The sequence below is a fragment of the Phyllostomus discolor genome, chromosome 8, assembly GCF_004126475.2.
Source record: "Phyllostomus discolor isolate MPI-MPIP mPhyDis1 chromosome 8, mPhyDis1.pri.v3, whole genome shotgun sequence".
Classification (NCBI taxonomy): Eukaryota; Metazoa; Chordata; class Mammalia; order Chiroptera; family Phyllostomidae; genus Phyllostomus; species Phyllostomus discolor.
The window spans coordinates 77,030,625-77,047,429 of record NC_040910.2 but is presented as its reverse complement, the minus strand read 5'-3'; the positions used below and the strand labels follow the sequence as shown (position 1 = coordinate 77,047,429).

At 54.0% G+C, this 16,805-nt stretch overlaps 1 protein-coding gene across 5 annotated transcripts in view; it reads left to right on the top strand.

The window, feature by feature from the left end:
* RPH3AL (rabphilin 3A like (without C2 domains)) overlaps positions 1-16,805 on the top strand; it is a 140,117-nt gene that overhangs the window by 27,446 nt on the left and 95,866 nt on the right. The window contains exon 1 of one of the 5 annotated variants that reach the window (XM_036033285.1): positions 5,114-5,282. The exons of 3 other annotated variants lie outside the window; for them this stretch is intronic. The gene's annotated coding sequence lies outside the window, so the exon portion shown is untranslated. Of the gene's footprint in view, positions 1-5,113; positions 5,283-16,139; positions 16,417-16,805 lie in introns of those variants that run through there. One more of the 5 variants, XM_036033286.1, reaches the window with a different exon arrangement.

Sequence of the window (16,805 nt, the reverse complement as noted above, 5' to 3'; positions counted from 1 at the left end):
GTGAGCCTCTGAGTTTCATTTCGCTCACAACCAACTGAGCAAGAAGGGCACATTGTTTCAAATGCATTGCATAGTCGGTGAAACCTCAGGTTGCCTGGACGTGGGGAGGGGTGTGCATGAGTAATATTTTTTTCCTTCTGTGGACATGTGGCTGGTCAGACCAGGACTGAAAGCCTGGCTTCTGATCTCTAATCCCAGACACCATTCCCCACTCTGTGATACCCTGAGTCGTTTCAAGCAAAGACCGTCTTATTTTTCCTGCCATTCATCCATCTCTTTGCTGCTTCCCTCATCCCGTTCCCTAGAGGGATCAAGCTGCCCACAAGGATACATGGATGTTGCTGGGATATATAAGAAATATGGAAATATGTATTCATAACAAAAAGGTAAATTATACATAGATATTTTATATATGTTTGTGCATATCTGTATGTATGTGTACATAATTAAATAGAAGCCCATAACAATAAGATTAGGAAAAATGCAGATTAACTAGAAGGTCAAAATCAGGGAGAGAGTTAAATGCATATTCAGGCCACAGAGCCGTACACAGTTGACTGTATTTGAACCACAGATTTAGCTCAGAGCTAATTAGCAATCAAAGCAGGAAAAAATATTATGTGCACGGTTCACGTGGCCCATAATGAAAAGGACAGCAGACGCCGAGTGCTTTTCCAGGCAATTAGATCTGAGGGAGATTTCTTGCCTGGGCGGGCATCTGCGGGCCCCGAGTGGCGGGGAAATATGTGGCACATATGTCACTGCCGCCGCTCCTGCGGTGGACACCGCTGATCAGTCACGGAGGCAGAGGGACCTGGCGGCCCTTCGGTGAGGCGGTCCGGGCGGCCAGGACAGTGATGGGGCGCCAGCTCGTGTGCCGTTCCAGTGCCGGGGGGGGGTGGAGGTGTCGGGGGTCACGGGCAGCCACCCTAAGTTGTGGCGAGCACCTCTGCAGGGGTGACGGAGGTGGACATGTCCTGTTGACCGTCCGAGGTGTGTTTGCTGTCAAACCCCTCTGGGAGCCAGGTGGAGTGACCCATCAGGGGGATGAGAGGGGACACGTTTGTCTGGAGAGACACGGGACAGGCCAGGAATTTCTGACTCCTCACAGCCACCCACTCGTTCCACAGATACTTAGTGAGCATCTACTGCGTGCCGCGAAAGTGCGCCCGACCCAGCATCCTCCCCTCTCTGGTCCCGTTCGTCTTGACTTCCTCAGAGATGCCTGCCCGACTCTCCCTGTGCATCGGAGCTCACAAGTCATGCCACCTGCACCTTACTCTCAGAGCCCGAGTTGCAGCTGTGCTGCCACATTTACCTCTGTTTCTTCGGTTAGTGTTCCCCTCCTCCAAGACCTAAGTTCCAAGGTGGCGGAGACAGCGTCTGTCGTGTTCATCGTTGTATCCTCGGCCCTTGCCCAGGGTCCAGCACATAATAGGTGCTCAATACATATTTGTGGAATACACGAATGAATGAATGAAAGAATAAACAGGGTGCAAAGATGAAGCAGATGTGGACTGCCCAGTAGAACAGAAAAGACGTGATTAGGACATAAGGTGGCAAATGCTCAGTGCTGAGGGGAGGGACAGGCAGGGAGCCAAGGGGCCTCAGCAGAGGGGAGAACAAGGCTTCCTGGCACGGCACCCTTGGCGGGTCCACAAGGGTGAGGTGGAGGGGAGGGACCTCTGGGGCCACGGGGGCAGCAGGAGCAGAGAGGCAGAGCTGGACAAGAGAAGACAGGATTCGCTGGGGTGCCCTCAAGGCTGTGGTGGGGAGCAGGAGCAGCTGTACCAGGAAAGGTGGGTCTGAGCCAACTGGGAGCTTGGCCCCCAGGCTTGCTTTGGGCAGCAGAAGGCGGGTCAGCAGATTTGGGAGTGGAGCAGGGACGGGGTGGGAGGGGCCCCAGGCAGGGAGGGGCAGGCTGGGGGAGAGCTGGGGAAATCGGGTGGGCCTGAGGGTGGCCCTGAGGGTGGCCCCATGGTGGTGGAGGCAGTCCCTGGGGGGATGCACAGCCTTTGCCCCCTGGACTCAGTGTACCTTCTGCCTCTCCCGTGCCTGTTAACCCTTGGGGACCACCTCTAGCAGGCTCCAGCCATGCGGGCCACCCGGCCACCTGCTGCTGGCCTGGCCCAGCTCTCCAGAGGGGTTTTGTGTGGCTGGTTCACCACTCACACTGTCGCTGACACAGTTCTGATTCTGAAATAGCATAGGTGTTGGTCATAGATGAAGCACACAATGGTGAGCTGCTTCTATTTCCCAGACGTAGATTTGTTTTCCTAATTTATTTACTTAATTTCCTTCCTCTTGAACTTTTTAAGGTTTTGTTGGTTTTTTTCCTTAGTCACTTATCTGGGGAACTTTTATTTCCTATTTATACTAATTATTACATTACCTTGCTCTATACACATAAGTCATTCGGTTTACTCCTTTTGGCCTCCTCCTTGCAAATCCTACATGTGCATTTATGTAGCCGTCTGGCACCTACTTTCACGCTCCAACACATTTGGCGGGATTCTGGCCGGACAGTGCAGAGAGGGGACCTGTTGCTGCGGTCTTGGGACCACAGGGGACGCTGGACAGAGGGCCGCCGCTGCCACACACGTTCCACACGAATTAGTGCTGGAGGGTCTCAAGTCAGCACGCAGGGCGTCCTTGGCTCGTTCATTCCGGTTGCTGAGCCTGGGGCGGTCAGAGGTGAACGATGGAGCCGGGTGGACAGGGGTGACCTGGGACATCTTCAGGCATTCTTGGGGATATGAGTGTGTGGATGAACTTTCTTTAATGGTCTGGGTGCACGCCGAGGGACAAGCTCACGGGGTGACAGAGAGGGGAGATGGCCACACTGTCCAAGGGATGTGGAAGAAGCCCACAGTGGAGAGGCTCCCTCTGGGCATGTGGCCGCTGCAGGGGAGCCAAGGTCAGCCTGGGGATGAGCACCAGAGGACAGCAGCCTCCTCTCTGGCATCTCTGGGTCAAGCTGCTGCTGGCACACACCTCCAAAGGGACAGCGGTCACGAGAGCAGGGGTCATAGTGTTTCTGTTAAAATGTCAGGCTCACTCAAGTTAGCGTGTGTGGTGCATTCCCACTCCTTCCCATTTCTGGATAGGTGACCTACTCGGGACCCTTGACTATAAATCACAGAGACTCAACTCAAACTAGCTTAAGCACAAAGGGGACTCTGTGGACCTGGCAACTTGGGAATCAAATCAGTGGTTCAGGTATGGCTGGATCTGGCAGTGAGCAATGCCAAGGGGAGTAAGGACTCTCAGCTCCGTCTCTCAGCTCCGCTTGGCTTCATTCTCGGGCTGTTTCCGGTGGCAACAAGGTGGCCATTGGCCACCCCACACCCATATTGTTCTCGCAGGGAAAGAGTGTATTTTTCAGCAACTCTGGTGAGAGCCTCGGGAGGACTTGTACTGCTGGACCTGGGTCACACACCCAGCCCTGACCCTGTCACTGTGCCCAGAGGATGTTCTAATTGGTGGGCCCCAGCCACATTCACGCCGAGGAGGAGAAAGGAGGGACCGGTTTCTCCCACCCAGAATGACTGGGCACGATTTCCTTAGCCCGGAAGAGGCCTCATTCCCACAGAAAGGAATGCTGGGCAGACCACGTGTGTCTGTTACAGAAGGCCAGCAGAGGCCCCAGCCTTTGCTCACGGTTGCACCGCTGTCTGCAACACTGTCAGCCAGGGGCAGTTGGAAGGGTGCATCGGTCTAGCAGTGCCCAGCACGCCCGTCGTTCTTGGTCATGCAAGGCAGGCACCCTTGGCCTCCTCACACCCTCAGGTCTGGTCCCTCCGGGACCTCTAGCCTTCCCATGCCACAGGCCACTGGCATCTGGAAGCCAGCCTCTTGCTACTGCAGTTATTCCAGGGCTTTGCCAAGGTCCCCTGCGGTGACTGACACCACTTGTCACATTGCTTTGGCTTCCTTCGGTCCCTGGATCCACAGATCTGGCTCTGGTGCCTGCACCTGGCCGAGTCCCTGCTGAGGTTCGGGTGTCTTTTCTCGATGGCTTGACTTGGCCCAAGGCCCCTCGTGATTTTGCTGCCCTTGCATTGCCAGCCGTGGGCCTGCCGGGAAGGGCACAGTGGCCAGGCTAGGCCTGCCAGAGGAGGCCCCTCTCCTCTGTCGCTCCTCCTGCGCACGGAGCGCGTGCTCAGGGTGAAGGACCCGCTGGTTCCCTGCACGCTGGGCTCTGCTGCAGCTGCTTTCCGAGATCTCAGAGATGACCCACGTCACTTTCTTCTCTTCAATACAGCAGGCATCACGCTCCGGCACTTCTCAACATTTTGAGATGCAGAACCTTCTCTTCAGGTGAAATCTTCCCTGAAAGTCTAACATATACGACGCAGGCAGCAGCTGAGTTGCTCTGGGCTGAGTGGGAATACTCCCCTTATCCCTCCCTACTCCGTGCTACCGGCCCCAAAAGAGGCGCATGACACCCCTTGGGCTCCTTGGAACCCGGTCTGAGAACCTCAGTGTCCCTCGGTCCCTCTTAGCAGCGCCTGCTTTTGCTCTCCGTGGGGACAGGAGGCCGGAGGCGGCGTTTTTCTCATCACTACAGCATTTCCTCCGTCCTCGGCTTGTTTGCGCCGTGAAAAGGTCAACACGGAGATCCCTGTCCCCTTCCTTCTCACGATCGGCAGGTGTGGGGGTGCAGGCCTCGCTGCATTGCCCGCGTCCTCCTCCTCCAGCTGCTCGGGGGAGGGTGTTTGTGACACTGGTCACATTCTCCGCGCTTCCCTCCACCTTCGTCCTGGGGAGCCTCACCCAGTCACTGGGTGGGTGTCCCACCCCGGCAGCTGAGGCTTCGGGGAGTTTGGGGTGCTGCTGTCCCGTGCATGTCTGCTGCCTGCGGCGAGTATTTTGGATATCTCCCCATGAAACGTAGCCTTTTTAACAAATCTTTGAAAGTCATAAAAGTGGCCGGACTAAAAAAAATAATATCACCAAAAAGAATGCAAACGTTCCCAGCAGAGGCCTCCCTCTAATAAGAAATGCCCTGTGTCTGTTCACTTTAGGAGACTGCGTCGTCAGGGGAACTGGCCACCAACACACTGGCCGTGGGCTGGCCTTGGCCAGGCTTCCGTCCACCAAGGGGAATCCAGGCCTTGGTTTGGCTCCAGCTGGGCCTTCCCAGTGTTGACTTAGATCTGAGTGATTCAGATCCTCATCAGGGTCGCCCCTGACAACTCCAGTGGGTGGGAGAGTGACCCAGTCCTCCCATCTGGGGTGCCAGCAGGGGCAGGCCCAGGAGAAGCTCCCCTCAGCTCCTGGTAGGTATTTGGGGGTCTCTGGCTCGGAGGGGACAGGAAGGTGACTTTTGTGTTTCTCGGAGCCAAGGGCCCAGTTCACACAGGGCTTTCCCAGAACTTGGCCAACTCCTGGGGAAGGGTGTGTCCTCTGTGCTGGGGGAGAGCTGGTTAATGGGTGACTGGAGACTCGCTTCTCCTTGTTGCCCTGGGTCCTGCTGCTTCAGAGGAAGTAGCAGCCAGGGTCCCAGCACATCCTCCATAGTTTCTACCTTTTCTGTGCCGTGCTCTGAGAGACCTTGGTGGGTAGGGATTGATATAGGGGACATGTGTGCTTTGGCAGAAGGTAGGACAGCAGATGGGCTTAGGGGCATGTTAATACAACTGAGCACATTGGGACAGTCTGTTCTGTAAGTATTTATATTGCACATCATGCCATGTGTAGGCACCGGAAGAGGGGCTACAGGATCTGTGCCCCCAAGTGCTATGTGGGGTCAACCTGGACAAGACGTTGTGAGACAGGACCAGAAAAAACAAGGGCCAGAAGGAGGCAAAGCTAAAATGCCACCCTGAGCAGTGTGGCTCAGTTGGTGTCGTCCCACAAAGAGAAACGCTGCCGGTTCGATTCCCAGTCAGAGCTCATGCCTGGGCTGTGGGGTGTGGTCCTCCGGTCGATGTGGGTGTGGGAGGCAACTGATCAATGTTTCTCTCTCACATCAATGTTTCTCTCCCTCTCTTTCTTACTCTCTTCCCCTCTCTTTAAAAATAAATAAATAAAATCTTAAAAAAAAAAATAAAGTGCCAAGGCAGCATTTCTTAGATTGTGAGAGGATTTTAAGTATATTATACAATAATAGTAAGTATATTATATATAAGCATTTAAAACATTTTAATGATTATGTGTGTATTTCCATATGTATTAGAACATAACTTTTTCTTCATTTGCCTTCTGTTTATGGCAGATGATATGGTTTTCTATTTATGGTGGAGAGAGAAATTTTCCTTTGAAAATAAGTCGAAGGAAAACACAGTTGATTTACAGGAAACGGCAGCTCACGAGCAGCACGGAGGCCGTGCGGGAGCCGGTGCAGCCACTCAAGGAGGGCAGTGGTGCGGGCTGTCCTTGAACAGACCTACTTATTTGTAGTGGGCACCCGGCCTGGAAGCAGGTGACCAGTCGGCGGCCTAAGGAAAGCGTGTAAGAGGCCAAACTAGGGCCGTGGCTGAGGCCCAGCGCCCCGCCACCCAGCTACCCAACCCGATTCTCACTGGCTCTGGCGGGCAGCCCGAGACGCCACAGAGCCGCAGAGAGGCAGGTCTGAGGTGGGTGAGCCGGCCTCGGTCTCTCTGCTGGGAGGCGGCGGGAGCTGGGCAAGGCTGCGGGTCAGAGGTGGCCTGGAAGGGAGGTGCCCACAGGCCCCTTCCCGGCGTCTCCTGGCGGAGTGTGGAATGTTCTGGGGGAAGAGGGTGGGGCTAGCTGCAGGAAGCACCCCCTCCGGGCCAGGCCAGTGGGCCCCCGGCACCAGCACCGAGTTCCTGCAGGAGGAGGAAGCGCGCAGCTTCCTGCCCCAGGTTTGACCCTGGCAGCCTGGCTGCGGGCCCTGGCCCCGATATCTTTCACCAGGGGCCTGCGGTCATCTGGGTCACAGATTTTTTTTTAACTCTTCCATTTCCTCCTTCTAGTGCAGAGTCCACCAGTGGTTCAGAATGGGCTTGGTTTTAAAAAGTATTTTTTCCCCAGAGATTCCCCCCCACCACGTTTTTTTTCCTGGAGGGTCTGTGGTGCGCCCAGCACCGTGTGTGGTACTCACTCTGCTACCAGAGCTCATCTCAGACAAAACCTTCTGCGGAAGGTGTTCTTCCCTCCGTTGTAACAAAGGAGGAGCAGAGCATGGGGAACTCCAGGCCCACGATGGTGCAGCTGGAGTCAGCGGAGCCGGTCCCGACCTCGCACACTGGTGTTGTTTGTCTGTGGGCGTGAGGCTGTGGACAAGAGATGCGCCTTGGAGAGAGAACTCGCTGCCTGTTTTCCCTCGTCTGGGTGTGGGGCTGTACCCTGCAGCGTGCTGGGCGCCTCTGTAAAACGGGGCTACTGCTTGCACCCCGCAGCGTCGTGGGGGGATTACCTGCGTTGTAATGCTTGCAAGGTGCTGTGTGAGTGTCAGCCTCTGTTACCGCTATTATTACACAGAACCAGAGTTTGCATAATTCTGAACCTAATTTTACTGGAAGACACTTTTGGGAGCCATCACTTAGGGTGGGTGAAAAGCATTGTGTTAAAATAACGTGTATGGCACAGAATGACATCGGGGGCCTCCCACCTTTGGGCTGGCTGCGTGTGGCCACACTGCTCGTCCTGGGGGTGGGGATGCATGCAGAGGGGCTGGGGTGTCTGTGTTCCCTTTTCTGTGTCATTAGCCTTGCTTAGGAGAAAACTTGAGAATCAAGGTACCCTTAGCTGTGTTCATGGGCTCCCAGGAGGTCCCAGGTCTCTGATCTCGCCGACCCTAAGTTGGTGCCCAGGAACTTCCTGTCCTAATTACCCATGACCTTAGCTAGCTCTTGAGAGTTCCTTTCCAGCTCTAAAATTCCGAGAGGCCTCTTCCTCTCTGGCAGGTCACCAGGAGGACTCTGTTCCTGGAATGCCTGCCCAATGCCTGCCAGGTCCCTGCTTCTTCCTCGTAGCCCTCCCCCAGACTCTGCGCTCCGCAGCCCCCTGGGATTGCCGCAGAGAGAAACCCTGCCTGCGCCTCCCCGTGGCTCCGCTGTTCTTTGTACGGTCCCCGCATTTATCAGAGCTGCTGTCTGGTTCATCCACATTCATCCTGTTCGTGTGCAGCCCGCACTGAGCATTCACAGCACAGGTGACAGGGGCGGCCCCTGTCCCCGTGGACCTCGCAGAGCTGAACAAGCCCACAAAGAAATAAATGTGCGCGTGCCCATTGTGATGTCTGCAATGAGGAGAAAGGACCGGGAGCTGGTGTTTGTTGACCTTGCAGTCTGCAGTGGGCTGTGTCCCTGCAAGGGCTGCGCGGTGGGGACGGACAGCGTGTTCAGGGAATAAAGGCCTGAATGGTACAAGCTCTCCTCCTTTGCTGACGGGGATGATAAGATCGAATCGGTAATCGACACAAAGTGTTTTGAAGGGCGTGACACATTATACAAATGTCAGATTAGTGGTATCACCAGGTTCTTTGTAGGAGAAAATTAAACATTTTTTCCATTGCATTGGTAGTGTTTGAGTGTTTTTAGAAAGCAGTTTTAGGTTTATAGAAAGACTGAGGGGAAGTACAGACATCCCAGTTCCCCTCGCCTCCCCCAGCTGCCCATTGTTAGCATCTGGCACTGATGCAGTGCCGCTGGCACCACTGAGGAGCCAGTATTGACATGTCGTGGTTAACTAAAGTCCGTGGTTCACATCAGGAGTCGTTCTTGCTGCTGTACGCGCCGTGGGTTTTGACACGCATGTAAGGACATGTAGCTTCCATTACAACATCGTACAGAAGAATGGGTTTACTGCGCTGAAGCTGCCCTGTGGTCCACCTCCTCACCCTGCCTCTCTCTGCCCCCAAACCTCTGGTCCTTTTCCTGTCTCCACAGTCTCCCCTTTTCTAGACTGTCCTGCTCAGACCCATCTGGCACGTCCCCGCTCCCATCGGCTGCTTTCACCTAGCGATGTGCATTTAAAGTTCCTCCGTGTCTTTCCGTGGGTTGATAGCTCATTTTTACCGTTGAATTTATTTCACTGCTTGGATGCACCGTGGTTTATTTATCCATCCAGCTGCTGGAGGACATCTTGGCTGCTTCTAAGTTCGGCGATGCCAAAACTGGCATACGCACCGGTGTGCCGTGTTTTTTGTGTGGATGTGAGTTTTCAGTTCTTGGAGCGAATACTGACCGGGCACGCAGCGCTGGATCGTGCGGTAGGAGTGTGTCTGGGTTTGGGGGACGCTGCCTCCAGTGTGGCCGTGCCTCTCCACAGTGAGTGACGGTTCCCGGGGCCCCACGTCTGTGCCAGCTCTGGGCAGTGTCGCGTGCTGGGTTTTCGCCACTCGCTTTAATCTTCATTGTGATTCATTAATGACATACGATGTTGAGCACCTTTTTGTATGCTTATTTGTCACCTGTATATCTTCTTTGGTGAGGTCTAGTCAGATCTTTTGCCCGTAAAATAACGGGTTGTTTGTTTTCTTGCTTTTGAAAAAAATAGTGTTTCCCTCATTTAGAATCTCACTCATTGTCTCTGACTTATCTGAAAGGATAAGGAAAAAGGTTGTGTGTGTATGTGGGGGTGATCCCCAGGGGAAGGGCCCCCAAACACATAGTTCTGTGTTGTGTCAAGAAGTTGGGGTGCCCTTGAGATTACAAACTCGGGCTTGGAGTTCAAGTCCTGGGCTTTGCCAGGTGCTGTGTGACTCATTTACCCCTTTGAGCCTAGTCTGCGCACCTGGGAAGTGAGGGTGTCACAGCCTGCTGGGAAAAATAAAGGAGACGACTCTGTGTCACGCTCAGCACCAAGCGTGGAACAGACACACATACCTTTCCCTGCCCCTCTGTGACAGTTGTGTCTCCCCTGTTTCCCCGTCTTTGAGGCCACACAGCCCACTAGAACCCCATTCGTCCCCGCAGTGCATGGGGGGGTGAGTGCGTGGGGGGCGTGTCATGCCCCGACAGGCACCTACTTCCCAGCCTCAGCCCTTCCCGGGCGCCTCTCACTTTGCTTGTTGCCAGACTTGTTCCACTCGCCTCTCCTTGGTCCTTCCTTCCACTGGCACGTCCCGGAGCCACAGTTTCTCCGTGCCTGGCCACAAACATAGACACCCCACCTCGTCCCCAGGCTGACTTCACTGAGGACAAACCGCAGGCCAGTTTTGTTTGAAGGAGTTACTGCTGATGGCAGCAAGGAAAAGCCAGAGTGGTGAGAATGAGACCTAGCTGATAAAATGCTGCCAGCAGTGGCTCTAGACTGGCTGGTTCCTGCCGTGGCCTTGCCAGCAAGCCCTCCACCCCTCTAGAGACGGCCGTGTGGCCTTTCCCCTCACGCTGGTTGCTCTTCCAGGAGATGTTCCTTCTGCTCGCCAGGCCTCTGCCCTCCCAGAAGCAGTGCCTCTGGGCATCTCTCACAGTACTGAAGGGAAGGCCCAGGAACCGCCCGTGTCCGCCATGGCTGCCTGGGGACAGAGCCGTGCCTTCTGGGGTGCCCACCCGGGGAGCAGTAGTTCAGCGGTTATGGTCGTGGTGGGGGAGGGAGACATTATTCTATTGTGAACTGACCTCTTGGGCCATTGGGATAGCAACATGAATAGCACGTGTGAAATGCTTACAACAGAGCTCACGCATTCAGTGTTAAGGAAGGATGTCGGCTGCTCTCATCACCGTCAGCTCAGACCCTTTCCACAGGGCACCCCCACTGCTGCTCTGCCGCCTTACCCATCTGCCACCTCCCTGCCCTGAGCTGCTCAGTTCCCTCAGGTGAGCGTGGGGGCACATTTTGGAAGAAGGCAGTCCGCAACCCAAAGGGGTGACCTGTTGGCTCAGTTTAGTGCAGCAACATTCACTGATGCCCCTCCCTGTGCTGCTCTGGGGACAAGGAATTCCAAGGTTGATGATATTGATCATCATGGTGATGATGACAGTGATGACAGTGATGGTGGTGGTGGTGATGATGGTGATGACAGTGGTGATTGTGGTGGTAGTGACAGTGATGATGATGATGGTGACGACAGTGGTAGTGGTGGTGGTAATGGTGACAATGATGGGATGGTGATGACAATGGTGGTGGTGGTGATGATGATGATGGTGATGGTGATGATGACAACGGTGATGGTGATGTTGGTGGCAGGCCTGCCCTGAGCAGTGTTCCAAGTCCTGTGCTGGGTTTATGACTTGCACCGTCCAAATTGGGGTTTTTAGACTTGGCACTTAGACATTCCCAACTGGATAATTGAATGTTGTGGGGGCTGTACTGGGCACTGTAGAATGTTTATCCTCAGCATGGCCTCTACCTACTGGGTTGTAGCCAGTCACACCCTTCCCCCAAATGCCCCTTGGGGGACAGAACCACCCTAACTCAGAACCACTGATCTGACTGACTCTTCCTGGTAGCGCAGGAGTCAGCTGCTCACTTTACAGATGAAGCGGCTAAAGCTTAGAGAAATAAATGAAGCTGCCCGAGGTCACTGAGCTACTGAACTTCAGAGCCAGAATGTAACCCCTCGATATGTGACCCAACAAACACACTTGTGCCCACTGCCCTTTGTTATGTAGCAGAAGAAGAGCATTCATCAACCCTCGGTAGGGCCACCAGGGGCACATGACAGGGTTGGGTCGGGGCCTGCTTGGTCATCCCTGGCTTCCCGAGGTTGTTCGGGGCCAACAAAACAGACATTTGTGGAAGTCTCAGTTACTGTTCTTCCTTTTCGTTTTGTGGAGCCTGCCGTTGTCTCAGGATTAAGGAAAGACCCTGGTAGACACTGTCACCCCTTCCTCAGCGTGCCTGCTCCCTCCAACCCAGATACAACGGGCAGGGGGACCCACAGTCACATCCTGAGTCCCCCCTCACCTTCCCAGATGGGAATCAGCTTCCAGCAGGGAGAGGAGGCCACCCCCCACCCCAGCAGGCGCCGTCCTATCAAGTCACGTCACATCACACACCCCTTGGTGTGAGTGATTGCAAACAATAGACACATTTAATACAAAGGGTTTTCTTTTTAACTGTGAGAATTTTCAAAGCTTTTTATTTTGAAATAATTTTAGGCTTACGTAAAAGTTGCAAAGATGACAGAGTGCCTGTGTACCCTTTCCCCTGCTGACCCTGTTCACACCTTACATAACAACACACTGCTCCTCATTTTTTCCTCATCTTTCATGACCTGCGCACTTTTGAATGGCGCCAGCCAGGTGTTCTACAGAACGGCCCTTGGCCTGGGACTGTCTGACGCGTTCTCGAGGCTGGGTTGCAGTTGGGCACTGCCAGGAGGCACCCACAGGAGTGGTGTGCGTCCCGCTCAGGAAGGACCACATCGCATGTCTGTGCGCCTTAGCCCTGGTGACGTTCGTCTCGATCACTTGGTCAGGGTGATGTCTGCCTGTTTCTCCCTGGTAGTGTCACTATTTTTTTCTTCCATAATTAGTAAACATCTTGGGGAAGATGCTTGGAGACTGTGCCAATGTCCTGTTTCTCCTTAAACTTTTGCCTGCTGATTCTAGTGTCCACCCCCGGGCCTGGCCCGCGATGGCAGGTACAGTGGCGTCGTGACAGTGAGCCTCCTCTTCCTTCACACCCTCTACATTTGCCGGTCAGACTCTTCCAGGAGAGAGAGCTGCCCCTCTCCTATTCATTCATTCATTCATTCTTCATTCATTCATTCACTCATTCAGTTATTTATATAAGAGCTCACAGGTACGTATCTTATTATGGGTTAGAATACAATACATTAGTTATTTCTTTTGTGGCTCCGATTGTTCGCACTTCAGCCATTGAGAGTTAATGTGTAAGTTTGTAACTATCACAGAGAAGCTGGACCGACGGATTGTGCAGCGAAGCCTGTCGTCTCTTCACCCAGATTCCGCAGTTCTCAGCCTTGGACCATATTTGCTTTCTCTCGCTCTCTCCCCCTTGCCCCTCTCCTACAGTGTTTTCACAAATGTGCCATCTGTTGTTGTTTTTTGTAATTGAGGTTAATTTGCAGTTAATCTGTCCCTGTCATAAGGGGTTGGTGGTAGAATGTAAACAGCCAGCTCCTCGTCCCCTGGAGACACTCCCGGCCGCCCTGCTCAGACCCCAGGTTCAGTTTCCGCTGTGCTCCGTGAGCGCGTAGCAGCTTTATTGAGATATAATTCACATACTGTGCACTTCAAGTGCACCATTCCGTGGTTTTTAGGGTTTTCATGTGCAGGTATAATCGTCACCACAGCCGGTTTTAGAACGTTTTCCTCGCCACAAAGAGGAGCCCCGCTACTTCAGGTATTTGTTGCCGGCCTCCCCTCCCCCACCCGTAGGCCCCAGGCCACCACGACTCTCCTTTCGGTGTCTGAGGATTGGCCTCTTCCAGACATTTCATGCAAATGGGATCCGATGCTGTCTGGTCTTTTGTTACTGGCTTCTCTCAGCACAAGGTTTTCAGGGTTCTCCCGTGTTGTGGCAATATCAGTACTCTGTTCTCTTTTACGGTTGGATGGTGTTCCGTGGCATGGGTTTCGCATGTGCGGTTTATCGTTCATCAGTCGATGGACGTTTGGGTCATTTCCACCTTTTGGCTGTTGTGTATCGTGTTGCTGCGTGAACATTTGTGTACAAGCTTTTGCTTTCAGTTCTTTTGGGTACCTACCCAGGAGTGGAATTGTGGGGTCATGTGGTAATTTGATGTTTAACTTTTTGAGGAACTGCTGGAGTGTTTTCCACAGTGGATGCACCACTTTACATTTGTACCAGCAATATGCAAGAGTTCCAATTTTTCTGCGTCCTTATCAATGCTTATTAGTTTCCATTTTTTAAAACACAGCGTCTACCCTGGCTGGTGTGGCTCAGTGGATTGAGTGCCAGTCTGCAAACCCAACGGTCACTGGTTCCATTCCCAGTCAGGGCACATGCCTAGGTGGTGGGCCAGGTCCCCAGTAGGGGGCACGCGAGAGGCAGTCAGTTGGTCTGTCTGTTGCATGTAGATATTTCTCTCCCTCACTTTCTCCCTTCCTTTCCTTCTCTCTAAAAATAAATAAAGTCTTTAAAAATAAAAATGAAAAAAAATTACAGCCATCCTAGTGGGCGTGAGGTGGTATCTCACTGTGGTTTTGAATTTCCTTGCTGGCTAGTGATGCTTAGCACCTTTGTGCGTGCTCCTGGGCGTGCGTATGTTTTCTTTGGAGAAACGTGCAGTCATGCCCATTTGTTAACTGAGTTCTCCTGTTGTTGTGGAGTTGTGAGAGTTTCTTGTACATCCTGGGCTTAGGCCTTTGTCAGACACAGGACTTGCAAATATTTCCCCCGTTCCCTGGGTTGTCTTTGCACCTTCCTGAGAGCGTCATTTGGTGCAGCTTTGGTGTCGATGAAGTCCAGCTTGTCTGGGTTTTTTCTTTTGCTGTTCATGTTTTTGGTGTTAACAATCAAGCAAACCACTTCCAAATCTGAGTTCATGGAGATTTACCCCTGTATTTTCTTCTAAGAATTGTATAGTTTTAGCTCTTACATTTAGGTTTTTGATCCTTTAAGAAATAACCGTTTCCGATGGTGTGAGGTAAGGGGTCCCTCTTCATTCTTCTGCATGTGGCCGCCCGGCTGCCACAGCTCCACTTGTTGAAAAGCCTCTTCTGTCCCCCGTTGAAAGGTATTGACACCCCTGTTGAAGTCAGTTAAGTATTGATGTATGGGTTTGTTTCTGGATTCTCAGTTCTATTCCAGGGCACGTGTCACGTTTTTCAGGCACAGGGTTGGTTTGTGCTGCTCTCAGGAAGCATTTGGTCCAGCAGGAGAGTCAGACACATTCGGAAACCACCAGAAACCTGGAGGTGCTGTGAGAGGTAAAGCGTAAGTGAGTCTGAGGACGCAGGAGCGAACAGTGTGCTTCAGGCTGGGCAAGGGCGTGGAGTGGGGGCGGGGCTGCCAGGGGAGGTACGGGCTTGGACACGGAGGATGATGCCACGTATTTTTGTTTGTCTGGAGACAGTTTGCCAAGGTGGGATAGAGCCTGTGGATGGTCCTGAATTCCCAGGTGAGGACTCGGGGCCTGACTTGGAAGTTTCCTAGCAGAGCTGGGCCTTTGGAGCGCCCTCTGGTGGCAGGGTAGGCTGGGTCTGGGTGGGGAGCCTGGAGGCAGGGGAACCACCTGGGATCACAGGGTGGCCGAAGTCTGCAGGAGCACCTGAGCCAGGTAGTGGGAATGGTGGGGAGCAGAGGCCGCTAGAGGCCTGTGCCATCGTGCCTCTCTGCTCTGTGGGCGGAGGGTGGGACAACAGCAGCACCTGGGCAGGTTAGCAGAGGCCTCGGTTGCCCGTAGCGTGAGCCTTGTACCTCTGATCCCCGCAGTGGCCGGCCCCGGAAACCACAACAGCCTGCCCCCTCGGCGGTCCCTGCAGGCCACTGTAGCTCGGTAACGCTGAGCCTTCTCAGAACGGCTGGTTGGCCAATTCCTGCATGTCTCAGTTTCTGTGAACTCCTGGCGCTCCCCTGAGTTCCGGGAGCACAGGAGATGCTTGGAGGATACCTCCTGGTCTGCTGCTTTCATTGGGCGCCAAATGCTGAAGCCAGGGCTCCTTGGAGCAGAGAGGGTGACGGACATCCCTGGGCTCAGCTCAGTCCGTGGGGCCCAACTGAGGGCCAGGGCAGCTGTGTGGCCTTGAGAGAGTGGCTTTGCCTCCCAAGTACAGGGTCTGAGCCCCTTCTCTGGAAGAGAGGGTGTCATGCCATCCCCTTGGGATTGTGGTAAACTTCAGGTGGCAGCCCTGGGCGAGCACCTGGCAGGTGGACAGTGCCCTGTAAAGCCAGCTGCTGCCCCTTCCCAGTTTGGTGGCCCAGGGTCAAGCTGAGCATATGTAGGCATGTTTAATTTGTGGGCTTCTCCTAAACGCTTTGAAAACTACTGGCAAATATGCTAGCGGTTCTGTTTGGCCTTTCCCCTGCTCACCTTCTCTGTGCCAAGAAACACTCCAGGGGTGGTCCCCTCTTCTCACTGTCAGATGACTCCCGCAACCACTGACGAGTCCTCAGCAGTTCTCACGATGGTGGTTCATGACAGGCACCCCCACTTGCTTGGGGTTTTAGCCTCTGCTAGCGGAACAGGGAGTGTGCACGGAAGTTGACAGCTGGCCCCAGGCAGCACGGCGCTTAACCTTGGAGTGGGGACAGGGAAACGTCTGTTTGTGTTTCCACGAATGAGCAGGGACAGCTGGCCCCCAGATAGCAGGCCAGGTCAGCTGGGAGGCGCCTTGGCTGCTGCTTTAAGCAAACAGCCAGGGCCAGGGTCCCTGCCCCAGCTCCACCGACGACGGGGGTGGAAGGAGGATGGAGTTCCTGGAGGAGCCCCACAGAGCCACCTGAGGGCTGGTGTCCTGGTGGGGCTGTGCGGGGGCTGCTGGGGGAGCCAGCAGTGTGGGGCACTGCTCCCGGGGACCTGGAGGACTGCCCCTGCCGGCACACCTGAGGAACTGGGACTTTACCAAGCAGGTGAGAAGGGGTGGGTCTGTTTTCCTTCCAGAGGCTTCTCTGCTTCATAGAGTTTTCTCTTGGGCTCCTCCAACAAGCAGGTCACGTGTGATCTGAAATCAGATTTCCTTTACAAAAATCTTGTTTGCCTGGGACTTTCCAGACACATACAACCCGAGTGCCTGGATGCAGCTTGTGTTTCTGCACTAGGGGCAAACAGCACTGACGCCCCTCGCCGCAGCCCCCAGCCAGGTGCCTGCAGCCCCGGGAGGACTAGACGTTTTCTGAGCGGAGAACCCGGGGCCTGGACACCTGCTAACCATCCAGGCTTGATTTCATTCTAATAACCTTTCTGTCAGGCTCCAATTCCATCTCCCGTTCCTTTTTTGTGCTAGAAATCCTCCCTTTTT